This window comes from Neomonachus schauinslandi, chromosome 1, assembly GCF_002201575.2.
Source record: "Neomonachus schauinslandi chromosome 1, ASM220157v2, whole genome shotgun sequence".
In the NCBI taxonomy this organism is placed as follows: Eukaryota; Metazoa; Chordata; class Mammalia; order Carnivora; family Phocidae; genus Neomonachus; species Neomonachus schauinslandi.
The window spans coordinates 167,783,817-167,798,089 of NC_058403.1; positions in this window are offsets into that span (position 1 = coordinate 167,783,817).

The window sequence follows — 14,273 nt, forward strand, 5'->3', positions numbered from 1 at the left end:
CGGAAGTGATCTAAGCCAATCCTGTCACATAGCAAATAAGGAATTATTTGCATTATACATTGAGGTTCAGAGAAAGGATGTGGTTTCTTCATGCCCAACTGGTAATGTTGTAAAAATACTAAACCACAATTTCAGTCTCCCAACCCTTCCTATTATACCATATGTATTCAATATACCTTTAATTGAGATCTAATTGAATTCCAGTACATGGTCTAGCAGAAAGAATATTCCCTTTCTGGGAACATGGTGGACAAATAAATGACTCTCCCACAGAAGATAACAAAAATGCTTGTACATGTTTTTAAATCTTTATAAATGCAAAGATTATTGAGGGAACAAAATAAGGAATAGTTATTTGAGTATTTGAGGCCAAAAACTAAGTGAATAGAGGTAGACCACTGAGGCCATCTTTTAACTTTAGGACAGTAGTTAAATCTGTTGAAATTAACCATTGATTTTCATGTTCTTGCCAGGCTCAAAACACTAAATATCAAGTTCAAGGATATCCAAGAGTGGACCCAACCCATAAAGCTAAAAACCCAAAGAACTATACTTTTGGAAAATGGGTGAATTAGAAAAAAAAAAAAAAAAATGTGTTCTCTATTAGGGGACTGCAAAAAAGTTTGCCTTTCTGGAATCTCAACAATGAAAGAAATTAAAAACAAATCCCCAGAATGTTTAACCCACAACCTTGCCTTCACATGAGCTCACTGCCCGAATTCACACTACATGGATACCCCACAAAACCTCAAACCAAGAATTTACTTTAAATTATTACCATTTTGGTAGCACCCCTAAACACTGAGCAGAAGAAAATAAAATTCATTCCTGGGATAATCCACCCTCAGTCCAGGCTTTGAAGAATCCCCATTGGTAACATTCCAAGAAACATATTCTCATAATAGAGATTCATTAAAAATATATGCAAAGAAATAAGCAGATAAAGACTCACAAAGATTTCAGATACTGAGGTTATCAGACACGGAAATAAAACATGCATTCATATTCACTTTAAAAAAGAAGAAATTGCAAATCTCCAAGCAACTTTGCAGAAGAACTAAGCTAGAAATAAAAAAAATGTAATACTTGATATTAAAAACTCAAAGAACGATCTAGTTTCAGGTAAGAAGGAGTAAATAAGCACACTCTGCCTATCCTTCCCATTGAATGAATCCATAAAGCTTACATGCAATGCATGGAACAGCTTTGTGAGGATTCTGAAAAGTAAACAAGTATGCCAACTGGGGAAGAAAACCAGAATTTGAAGTACCACCAAACCAGCAGGGAGGTTACCACTTTTTCCTACTGGTATCTTCTGACCGGGAATCAGTGTAACCCAAAACCCAGAGCCGGGCATCAACACTGACAGAGACCACCACAGGAAAAGGAAAGAGGTCTCCTAACATAAAGGAAGAATAAGAGAAATCTCCTTTTTTCTCTCTCTCTCTTTCTTCTGTTCTCTTGCAGCACAGCACCCAAATAGTTTCACATCCAGAGAAGCCACAACACTGTACCAAAAAGGTACCCCCAAGAGCCCAAAACTCTGAAGAAGGAGAACCTTCCTCTTCAATCAGAGAAGCTGTCATTCCAGAGAGTGGGGTAAACCCCTATTGATCTTTTTTTCTCTCTCTGTCCTTACCCTCTTGACATTCCCAGATATGGATTAAAATTGCCAAAAATTAGAAACAAGCCAAATGTCCTTTGATGGATGAATGGATAAACAAACTATGACACATCTAAATGATAGAATACTGTATAGCAATAAAAAAGAAAAAAAAAACTAAGACAGACTCAACCACTTAGATGAACCTCAAATGAATTATGCTGAGAGAAAGAGGACAGTCTCAAAAGGGTTACACACTGTAATTGATTTTATTTATACAGTATTCTGGAAAAGACAGAAGTATAATGACAGAGAATAGATCAGTGATTGCCAGGGACTAGAGGCAAATAACTTACTCAGAGGCTCATATGAGAAACAGAGCTAGTGAACATACTTCAGTACTTCATGACGTAATGAGATCCCTGCAGTTAGAAGTGTTTAAAGCCCCAGCTAGGTAATAATATATCAGGGATATTAAAGAAGGAATTCATGCTTTAAAGTTCGCATAGATGTCCTTTAAAGATGCCATTCCTGGAAAACAGTATGGAGGTTCCTCAAAAAGTTGAAAATAGAGCTACCATATGATCCAGCAATTGCACTACTGGGTATTTACCCCAAAGATACAAAAGTAGGGATCCGAAAGGGTACGTGCACCCCGATGTTTATAGCAGCAATGTCCACAATAGCCAAACTGTGGAAAGAGCCAAGATGTCCATCGACAGATGAATGGATAAACAAGATGTGGTATATATACACAATGGAATATTATGCAGCCATCAAAAGGAATGAGATCTTGCCATTTGCAACGACGTGGATGGAACTGGAGGGTATTATGTTGAGCGAAATAAATCAAACAGAGAAAGACATGTATCATATGACCTCACTGATATGAGGAATTCTTAATCGCAGGAAACAAACTGAGGGTTGCTGGAGTGGGGGGTGGGGTGGGAGGGATGGGGTGACTGGGTGATAGACACTGGGGAGGGTAAGTGCTCTGGTAAGCGCTGTGAATTGTGCAAGACTGTTGAATCTCAGATCTGTACCTCTGAAACAAATAATGCAATATATGTTAAGAAAAAAAAAGAAGAAGGTAGCAGGAGGGAAAGAATGAAGCAGGGGAAATTGGAGGGGTAGACGAACCATGAGAGACGATGGACTCTGAAAAGCAAACTGAGGGTTCTAGAGGGGAGGGGGGTGGGAGGATGGGTTAGCCTGGTGGTGGGTATTGAGGAGGGCACATTCTGCATGGAGCACTGGGTGTTATGCACAAACAATGAATCATGGAACACTTCATCTAAAACTAATGATGTAATGTATGGGGATTAACATAAGAATTAAAAAAAAAAAAGAAATAGTAAAGATGCCATTCCACCTTTGAGAGACTCTAACTTTAAAATAAAGTCTGAAAAAAATAAAACAAAGTCTGGTTTGCATTGAAATATACCTGGCCATACCTAACATTAAAGAAATATAGTCCCTACACTTTTGGGTTTGACAGCTCATTGAAAAATCCTCAACAAATACCTTTTTAAAAAAAAATTTGTACAATCAATATATTTATATTGGAATGCCAACTTTATAATAAATGCTAAGATGACCAAATAAATTAAGACATATTCATCACCCTCTACAAATATGTAATATTGCTGGGAAGAGAAATCATTAATACCTGCAATGTTAACCAACATACAAAAGTTAAACACTAATGCGCAGTAATAATATAAGAAATTCCATGAGTAAGAGCTTGATGGACAGGCAGTAAGAGCTATGGAGAGGCAAGGAATTTACTGGATATTTTCCATATGCCCTTCCAGACCGCTGTCTATCCTGTCTTTACCCACTGTGTGGCCATGAGGCTGACCCATACAGATATACCAACAGACTCCCGCTTCCAGATTCCGATTGGATTCAGTCAATGGGAGGCCCAGTAGGAGATCAAGAGGGCAGAATAAGTGAGGCAAATGTGTTTATTTCCCTGGTTCCTGCCTGCCCGTTTACTACAGGCTCCTATTAGATGTCCATCCACCACTCTACTTTCCCTTTCAGCCTACAGACGGTAATGGTTTCCAGCTATCACTAGCCTCAGGGTGCTTCACCATTCCTTCTTGGTTTTCCTCAATGTTGGTTGTACCTTTGTAAGTAGTCCATTTATTAAATTATTTTTGAATCAATTTGAGTTTGCCGTTTGCTGGAACCCTGACTAATCCTGTGGAGAGGGAAGGGTATGTTCTGTGTATTGTAGTGATTTGGGAAGCTTTAGAGGGATTGGAGCAGGGTTTTGAAGTATAAATACAATTTAGACATTACTCTGTTTATAAGGCTTCTCCAATGGCTGCTGATTACATTAGGCACAGGCAAGGATTCAAAATCAAATCAAGAAATATGATGAAGAAGCACAAAGCCTACTGAGGGTAAGGTGGGCCAAACTGGAGAGGTGGGTTTATGGAGAAAGAATGGATTTATGTGTATGTGCATGTGAAGTGGGGGGAAGGAGAAAACATTCAAATGCTGCAACAGTATTTAGTGAACTTACAATGCAAGCTAAGCATTGTGCTAAGTTCTGAGGAAGCAGTGAAGAGCAAAACACAGTGACCCTACCTTCCTTGAGTGCATTAGTTATGTATTGCTGTGTAACAGATTATCCCCAAACTCAGCAGCTTAAAACAACAATAAAATTTGTTATTTTACACTCTTTTCAGGTAAATAATTCAGGAGTGCTTTAGCTGGGCAGCTCTGATTTAGGTTTCTCATTGAGTTTCTAGTCAAGACACCTGCCAGGTCCGCACCCAACTGAAAGCCGACATGACAGCTGGCTTCACCCAGAGTGAGTGATACACAAAAGAGCAAGCCACAATGTCTCTTATGAACTAACCTCAGAAGTCACAATCTGTCATTTTCACAATACTAGTCACAAAGGTTAGGCCTAGTCACTGTGGGAGGGGAATATACACAGATTGGACTGCAAGAAGGTTAGAATCTCTGGGGGCCATCTTGGACACAGGCTATGATATGGAGTTTATAGTCTCTATAAGTAATAACAAGCACACACACCAAAAGAGTAATTATAACCTGTAGTCAGTACTGGGAAGGGAACCCACGGGACCATTAGGTAACCTAGCAGAAAAATCTGGTTGAACATGAAAGCTGAGACAGGGACTGATGAACTCATGTCCAGCCATAAGGTAAATTAAGGGCACATGACTGGAGCCCATTGGCTCCTGGCCCAGGTTAGCTCTGGTACACTCACCATTTTCTACATGGATTTTTTTATTGCCTACAGGAGCACAGCAATCCTCAGAATTCTTTATTTCTCTTTTTTTCCCGATTTCAGCATTCCACATCTTCCTCCATGGTTCCTTTGTCTCCCCCAAATCTAGACCTGTTCCTTTCTTTCCTGATGCACAAAATCTCCCTCATTTTCTAATTTCCTCATGGCAATTCCAGTTAAACTGAGAAACAAAGTTAACAAAAATAATCAATACATGTAAATATATGTATCACTTTATTCTCCCCACTTGTAAAAATAAAACACACACACACACAAACAGCCAGGTGCTACACTAGACAATACTGAGAACACAAAGAATCAGCCATCTGCATCTCTAGGTTGTCAGATAACAGAAGTGACCTCTGGTTTCAGAAACACCTGTAGTGGGTCCCTCCCTAAAGTGGCAAAGCTTGTTCAAACACAGATGTCTAACCCTAACCCCAGAGTTTTCTGATGCAGAGTTTGGGGTTGAGTGTGAAAATTTACATTTCTAACAAGCTGGTGGTCTGGGGATCACACTTTGAGAACCACCGGTATATATTTGGTTATCAACCTGAGCTGCACACTAAAATCACCTACGGAACTTAAGGTATAGACAACTGTAAATACTCCAGGTGTTCTGATACAATTGGTGTGGGGTGTAGCGTTAGCAATGGGATTTTTCGAAGCTCCATCAGGTGATGTTCATGTGCTGCTAACAGGAGACCCACTGGTGCTGAACTTACCCGTGCCTGCCCAGTGAGCCTGCTTACTGTCACCTCATTCAGACATTGCTTCCAGAAAAGGCAGGCAAGCACTCAGGTTTGCACACTGGACTCTGATACCTCAAGATTTCAGGGGCATTGCTGCAGGCCTGCAGTGATTGTTTCCTTCTCCTACTTTAATAAGACCACCTCCTTTTTCATTATTTCCTATATTGCTCTTCCTCTCAGGGTTTCATTCGAAGAAAGGGTCCCTTGGCTAAAAGAAATATTTGAAAACCACTAATGTAAGAGAAAGTCCACTAAATTGAAAATAAGCAGGCCTTGCTTCTAGCTATGTAATCGTTTTATCTCTCTGAGCTTTAGCTTGGGACTTGATCATTTCTGAAACAATAGCTAACATTTGTACAGTCATTTGTGGTTAGAAATGATAGTTTGCTGTGATAAACGATAGTTGATAATTTGCTTCACCTGATCATTACAACAATCCTATCACATAGCTGATATGAGTCCCTATTTTGTAGATAGGAGAATCATCTACTCTGTCCTCGAGTCAACTTGGTGGCAAAGCTAGTGGTACTGAGATAGGCTCATATGGCTTGCAAGAGCTGACTGTTAAAGTTTTAGTAATTGTGCACACTGGTTAGGAATATTTACACCCTGGAAACTGGCCAACACTAAAATTAGAGCTCACACCTCTTCTCCTTTGTCCACAAGAGAGCTAGTTTACCAGCACACAATGACAATAAAATTCTGATCATTGATCCTAGTTCCCAGACAAGGTCTTAAACCTTATTCCCAAGGTCAAGATTTTAGGCCCCTCCATCATTATGCCAGATGCCTCCACCTGCTCCATTCACCAAAAATTGGAGAATGCATAGCCAATTTTGCTTAACATTTTCAATAGTTTACCATGGTTTTTGCAAGAGAGTACAAAACCTCTCCATGATCTGATTCTAACTTCCATTTCAGTCTCATGTTTAATCACCCTCTTCTACCGTGTCCACACTAGACTTCAACTATACTGTGAAAATCATCTCCCATTCCCCTACTTCACTGACCCATCTCTACCTCCACTGGTTCACTGCACATGCTATTCCCTCAGCCTGAAATACCCTCCCTCCCTATCTCACTCATTTTCTAGGTCTCAAATCAGGTACAATCTCCCCCAGAAAGTTGCCTTTTACCTCTTCCCTCCCAACCCTTCCCTTCCCACTCCCTACCCCCAGCCCACAAATTAAGAAAATTACAGGCCTGTATTTCTGATGAACACAGATGCAAAAATGCTCAACAAATATTAGCAAATCCAATTTAACAATACACTAAAAGGATCATACACCATGATCAAGTGGAGTTTATTCTAGGTTTGCAAGGATGGTTCCATACCTGCAAATTAATCAATGTAGTATACTACATTAACAAAATGAAAAAAATCACGATCATTTCAAAAGGTGCAGAAAAAGCATTTGACAATATTCAACATCCATTTATGAAAAGAATTCTCAACAAAGTGGATATAGAAGAAATGTACCTCCACATAATAAAGGCCATATACAACAAACTAACAGCTAATGTCATACTTAATGGTGAAAAGCCAAAAGCTTTTCCTCTAAGATCAGGAATAAGACACAAATACCTACTCTTGATACTTCTACTCAGCATAGTATTGAATGTCCTACCCAGAAGAATTAGACTATAAAAAGAAATAAAAGACATCCAAATCGAAAAGGAAGAAGCAAAACTCTCATTATTTGAAGATGACATTATCTACATGTAGAAAACCCTAAAGACTCCTCCAAAAAACTATTAGAACTAATAAACAAATTTAGGAAAGTTGCAGGATACACCACCAATATACAAAAATATGTAGTATTTCTATATACCAAAAACAAACCATAAGAAAGACAATTTTTTTTAAAAGATCCAATTTACAATTGCATCAAAAAATAAAATACCTAGGAATAAATTTAAGTAAGAATTGTACATTAAAAACTAAAAGACATTAATGAAAAAAGTTTAAAAGACACAAATAAATGGAAAAATATTCTGTGCTAATGGATTCAAGCAATTGATTTGTTAAAATGTTTACACTCCAAAGCAATCTACAGATTCTATGTATTCCCCATCAAAAGTCCAGTGTCATTTTTCACATAAATATAACAATTTTAAAATTTGTATGGAACCAAATATTACCCCCAACAGGTTATCCAATTTTGAGAAAGAACAAAACAGAAAGCATCATGTTCCCTAATTTCAAACTCCATCACAAAACCATAGTAATAAAACAGTTACAGTATTGGCATAAGAACAGATACATAGGGGGCACCTCGGTGGCTCAGTTGGTTGGGCGTCTGCCTTCGGCTCAGGTCATGATCCCAGAGTCCCGGGATCAAGTCCCATGTGGGACTCCTTGCTCAGCAGGGAGTCTGATTCTTCCACTCGTCTGCTCCTTCACCTGCTTGTGCGCTCTCTCTCGCTTTTAAATAAATAAATAAAATCTTTAAAAAAAAAAAAACAAAAAACAGATACATAGATCAGTGGGATAGACTAGAAAGCCCAGAGATAAACTATCCACATAGGGTCAATTAATGTACCACAAAGGAGCCAAGAATATACAATAAGTAAAAAAACAAGTCTCTTCAATAAATGGTACTGGGTAAATTGGACACCCACACGCAAAGGAATGAAACTACATTACTATCTCAAAACAATTAAAAATACACAAAAAAATAACTCAAAATGGATCAAAGATTTGAATATAAGACCTGAAACCATAAAACCCCTGGAAGAAAATAGAGGTGGTATGTTCTTTGATATTGGTGTTGTGGATGATTTGATTTGACACCAAAAGCAAAGGCAACACAAGCAAAAAATAAATGGGACTGCATCAAACTAAAAACTTCTGCATAGCAAAGGAAATCATCAACAAAATAAGGCAACCTACAGAATGGGAGAACGTTTTTCCAAGTATTTTATCTGATACGGGTTAATATCCAAAATATATAAAGCACTTACAACTCAATAGCAAAGAAAGAAAACAATTCTATTTACAAATAAGCAGAGAATCTGAATAGACATTTTTCCAAAGAATACAACAGATGGCCAACAGATACATGAAAAGACAATCAACATCATTAATCATCAGGGAAATGCAAATCAAAACCATAATGAGACATTACCTCCCACCTGTTGGAATGGCTCTTATCAAAAAGGCAAGAAATAATCACTGTTGGCAAAGATGTAAAGGAAAGGGAAACTTTGTGCACTTTGGTAGGAATGTAAATTAGCAAAGCTACTATGGAAGAGAGAATGGAGGTTCCTCAAAAAATTAAAAATAGAAATACCATATGATCCAGCAATTCCACTTCTAGATATTTATTGGAAGAAAACAAAAACACAAATTTGAAAGGTATATGCACCCCCATGTTCACTGCAGTGTTATTTACAATAGCCAAGACATGGAAACAAACCTAAATGTCCATCAATCAATGAGTGGTAAAAGGAAATGTAAGATCTATAGATACACACACACACACACACACACATGAATATTATTCAGCCATAAAAAGTGAAATCTTGTCATTTCTGACAACATGGACAGAACTTGGGGGCATTTTGTTAAGTGAATGAAGTCAGACAGAAAAAGATAAAGATCATATGATTTCACTTACATGTCGAATCTAAACACACACACACACACTAAAAAAAACCAAAAAAATAAAAAACAAAAATCTGGGTGCCTGGGTGGCTCAGTTGGTTGGGTGACTGCCTTTAGCTCAGGTCATGATCCTGGACTCCCAGGATCGAGTCCCGCATCGGGCTCCCTGCTCAGTGGGGAGTCTGCTTCTCCCTCTGACTCTCCCCCCTCTCATGTGCTCTCTCTCTCTCATTCTCTCTCTCAAGTGAATAAATAAAATCTTTAAAAAAAGAAAAAAATCTTACACTTAGGGATATAGAAAGAGAGGTGACTGCTTGAGGTAGGAGGTTGGGAGGTGAGCCAATGGGGGAAGGGTATCAAACGGAATAAACTTCAGTTATAAAGTGAATTAAGTCATGGGATGTAATGTACGGCATGGTGACTATAGTTAGTAATACTGTATTTCATATTTGAAAGCAACTAGGAGGATGGATCTTGAAAGCTCTCATCACTAGAAAAAAAATTTGCAACTGTGTGGTGATGAATATTAACTGGATTTATTGTGGTAATCAATTTACCATATACACAAATATTGAATCATTACTTTGCACACCTGAAACTACTACATTACATCAATTATACCTCAGTTAAGAAACAAAAAGAAAAAGCAGAAGGGATAATAAATTGTAGTATATTCATGCAATAGAATACTACATACAGCAGTGAAACTGAAGTCCAACTATTTACAACCAAATGAATAAATCATACAACACAAAGCAGAGTGAAAGAAGCCAGACATAAAAGACTGAGTACTATCTGATTGCATTTTCATGAAATTGCAAAAAATAGGTGAAACCAATCTATGGATGTAGAACTCAGAACAGAAGGAAACTAATGACTGGAGGAGATATATGGAGGCTTCTGGGATGCTGGTAACATACTGTTTCTTGAACTAGGGGCTGGCTACACTATAATTCTAAGATTTCATTAGAATTCAATTGTTAATTCACTGATAATTTGGTCATTGCTTTGTATGTATGTTATTCTTCAACAGAAAGTTTTTATCGAAAAAGTTAAAATGTCTAAGGCACTGTGCTGGGTGCTGTGTGGGAAGACAAAAATTATCAGGCATGCATTCTCTGGTTTTTAGATTGTTAAGAAAGAGGTAAGATATGTACATCTGAAAACAAAACTAACAGCATGGAATATAAATGACGAGTGATCATAACTAGCAGGGGTATTCTAGAGCTGGCTTCTATGTGCCAATTTGTATACATCTCTTAACTCCACACTCAGTGACATCAAATCAGTAGCTTCACATCAGCCACAATGGAAATATTTATATCACAGAAAATGGCAAATGCCGCAAATCAAGGCTACTCCCCTCCCCACCCACGCCCCGAAAATTGGTTGTTAAACATTTACCAGCACACCACAAGCTACAGAAACCAAAAGCATCATTGGAATTAGAAAGAGCAGCATCTTAGCCTGTCTGAACTCCAACATAGTCCAGTGACAAAGTTGTAAAACCAATCTTTTCACAACTTACAGAAACAAAAATGACCACAAACTCTCAGCTCTGGGATGCATCACCATACTGCCCTCCAATGGTAAATACAATCTTGCACGCTTTTCTGGAGAATGAGTTCAACCAAATTCCAGGCACTGTACATAGTCCTTGATTTAGTTTACGATGCTTATAGCCGAATGCCATTGATTCTATAAATTCTGGAAATTACAGAGGGTTAGAACTGATAGGTCCTATTATCAAAATATCTCTTGCTGGAATATGCAAGGACTGGAAACAAAGCATCATCCAGAGAATAAAGAAGTCCATACATCAGGATGTTGGTTGCAAGTGGTACAACCGCAAACCAGTCTAGCCAAGAATGCTCTTTACAAATTTACAGGAAACCTTGTGGAATTTCAGAAATACTACAACTTTGTAAATAATACATCTTGTTCTGTGAGAATCATATCGTGTATAATACATTAGACACAGAGGGTCTGAAATCCAGAACAAAGAACGAGACTAGGGAGAATTTAGGGTGACCAGAACCATGTGCTCAAAGCAACGGAGTATTACTAACATTAACTCTGCTAACCTAGTGTACAAGGAGGAGGAGGAGGAGGAGAGGGAAAAAAAGAGGAGGAAAAGGAGGGGAGTGGAAGGAACAGCTTTAATTGCTTAGAATTAAAACAGAAACTATCACTGTTTTGGAATTATGCATGAAAAATTAAAATTAATTAAAATTAAGCATTGTTGGGAAGCACTTAATCCTCAGACATGAGGATATTAAAGTAGCCAGGAACATTAATTTGTTGATCTTCATGGTGCCTGGAAAAGTTAAGGAAAGCAATCTACAGCCTGCCTCTGAGTACTTTCAACCAGCCCCAGTTTTCAAATGTTCCTGGACATCCAAGCCCCAGGGCCTAACTCAAACCACGCCTGGTATTCCTTTTACTATTTGAGGTGCACTGAATTTTAGAAGATATTGCATTATTTTTGTTTTAACTGACAAGAAACCAAATCAGAAAAAATAAAAAGGAAGAACAATGTCGTTATGGTTTCTGTATTCAACCACAGGGAGGGAAACATTCCCAGCCTGCGTTTGTAGATAACGAAGTGGGTATGATAGATTAGAGTAGGTATCCTTCCAGACTTCCCCGAAGCCATCCTTTGAATTCTTCTGCCTACAGACCTGGGTCCTGTCCATAAAAGTGGCATGTAACCCAGGTCAGGCCAATCACAGCATACCATTACTCTGAATAAAATGGCTGATTAAGGAGTGGAGCTTGTCACCAAAGTAGAGACAGTTCAAATTCCTTCCTTGAACTGGTAAACAGATATTCTACAGGATATATTTCATCTAGAAATCCCCATAGAGCAGAGAGAGGCAAGAAAGGAAGAAAGAGATGGAGCCCCAATGACAGCATTTGAGCTTCCAGATCCAGCCATACCAAGAGGTAGAATGACCCCCAGACTTCTCAGCGGCATGAGCTCTTGTTAATGTTTGGTTTTCTTTTTCTATCAGTTGCAAGTGAACAAACCTAACACACTGGGGACAGAGGGTTCATATTAGAGGTGTCAAAACATCTATTTCATCTGGATACTGCCTTAACAGCAGTGAGTCTGGGGAAGAGAACTGGATTATCAAATGGTAAAGTATATAAGCCATGAAGAACCCCAAGTAAATGTATGAAGCAAAAACCAGAGCCCACTTAGAATGGAACGCATATCACTTTTGGAAAAAAAGGGCAGCAGATTTCTTTTCAGTTTATCAACTCTACCTTTACAGATCAGGATACTGAGTCCTCCAGATGTTAAACATCATTCAAACTAGTGATTCTCCTAAATAGAGATGATTATTATTACTACCTACTACTTACAAAGCCCTAGTATTTTACTTATAGTAACTCAAATGATCCTTGAAACAACCCCATGTCGTAGGTTCTATTTCTATCCCAGTTTAAGAGATTAGAAAATAGAGGCACAGAGAGTTTAAGTAACTTGTGTCAAGTCACACAGCTAGTAAGGGATGAAGCCAGGATTTGCACCAAGTTGTTTCATTTCTGGAGTCCATGCCTTTAATCACTAGGCTATCCCGACTTAGCACAGAAAATGGCAACATCGGTATTTAAATGCAGATATATAGGATTCCAACTTTCAGCTACCCCACTTTGCCCTGAAAAGGTAATGCCTATGTAGTCCAAAGTCGGGAAGGGGTATTGTTGCATTTTCTCTCTGATCTGTGCATATCCACACACCTCATCGACGTGCATTGGCCTTATTGCTCTTACACATTTATCTTATTCCCGCTAGGACTGAGTGTTGTCACAGAATGGCAAGTTTCAGTCAGATGTATAGACTACAACCTCCTGACTTGAACCAATACGACTCTTCAGAGGACCCCACATTCAGGCAAGGTCTTCACCTGACCACCAGTCCTGTCTATGCCAGCCTGTCAACAGAGTCATAGGCTAAAATGCCACATGTCTAAGCCCAAATACGGTCTTCTTCTAAAAGTCCCCATTTCTGTAAAATGGGGTAATGCAATCTTCTAATCTGGTTCTCAACCTTAGACTCCTTCATTCTTTCATGTATTTATTTCTTTGTTCCTCCTTCTGCTTCACTTCTACTTCACATCACCAATTCCTGCCTCTTCTATGTGTCCCAGGCAATTCCACTCTGGTTCCCTCTGCACCAGTCCAGGCCCTCATCTCATCCCTGGAATGTCACAAGAGCTATCCAATCTCCTATTTGACCCACAATACAGTTTCATTCATTCACATACTCATCTAATATTCACATTCCTACTATGTGCCAGACTCTATGCAAGGTGAGCACCAAAGGAGGTCGTCTCCCTGACCTCATGAATCTTCCCAAAATACCGCCTGGAAATGGTAAAAGCCACCAAACTCCCTATTACCTATAGAAATGAATGCCTAACTTATTCTTCATTCAAGGCGTTCTGAAACTCAACCCCAACCTAACTCACCACCCCTATTTCCCAGTATTTCCCTTCATGTGGTCTTTGCTTTATACAACTCATACCCATCAAACCATTGGCTAGCCCTGGCCCTCAGTTCTTGGAATGTCCCCACCACCACCACCTGATGATCAGCACACTGAGAAGGGTTGTGTTTTATATTACTTTATAATGTCAAAAGCCAGGCCCTGCCCAATTTGATATTCGTCAATTCCCTCACCAACAGCTATGGATCAGATCTAAGGACTCCATCATTATCCAAGACAAATGTTCCCTCAAAAATTTTATACTTGCCAAGTCCTATAGAAAAGATTGGTCTTTATAATCCATACAGGACATTGTATCCACCCTGTCAGGCATTTTCTCAGAATTTTATAGAGTAGTTTTCATCTGTAGAGTGGGAGAGAGGGAAGAAAAAAGAAACAGGAACAGCAAGGGTTCATGATTTCCACGCGATGTCAATAGACTGTGATCTGGAAGCTGCTGAGCCTGCCTCCTGCTTGGTGTTTGAATTCATCTATTCAACTAAATAAAATTTGGTACAGACATTCTGCAGATTCAGTTCAAGACTGGT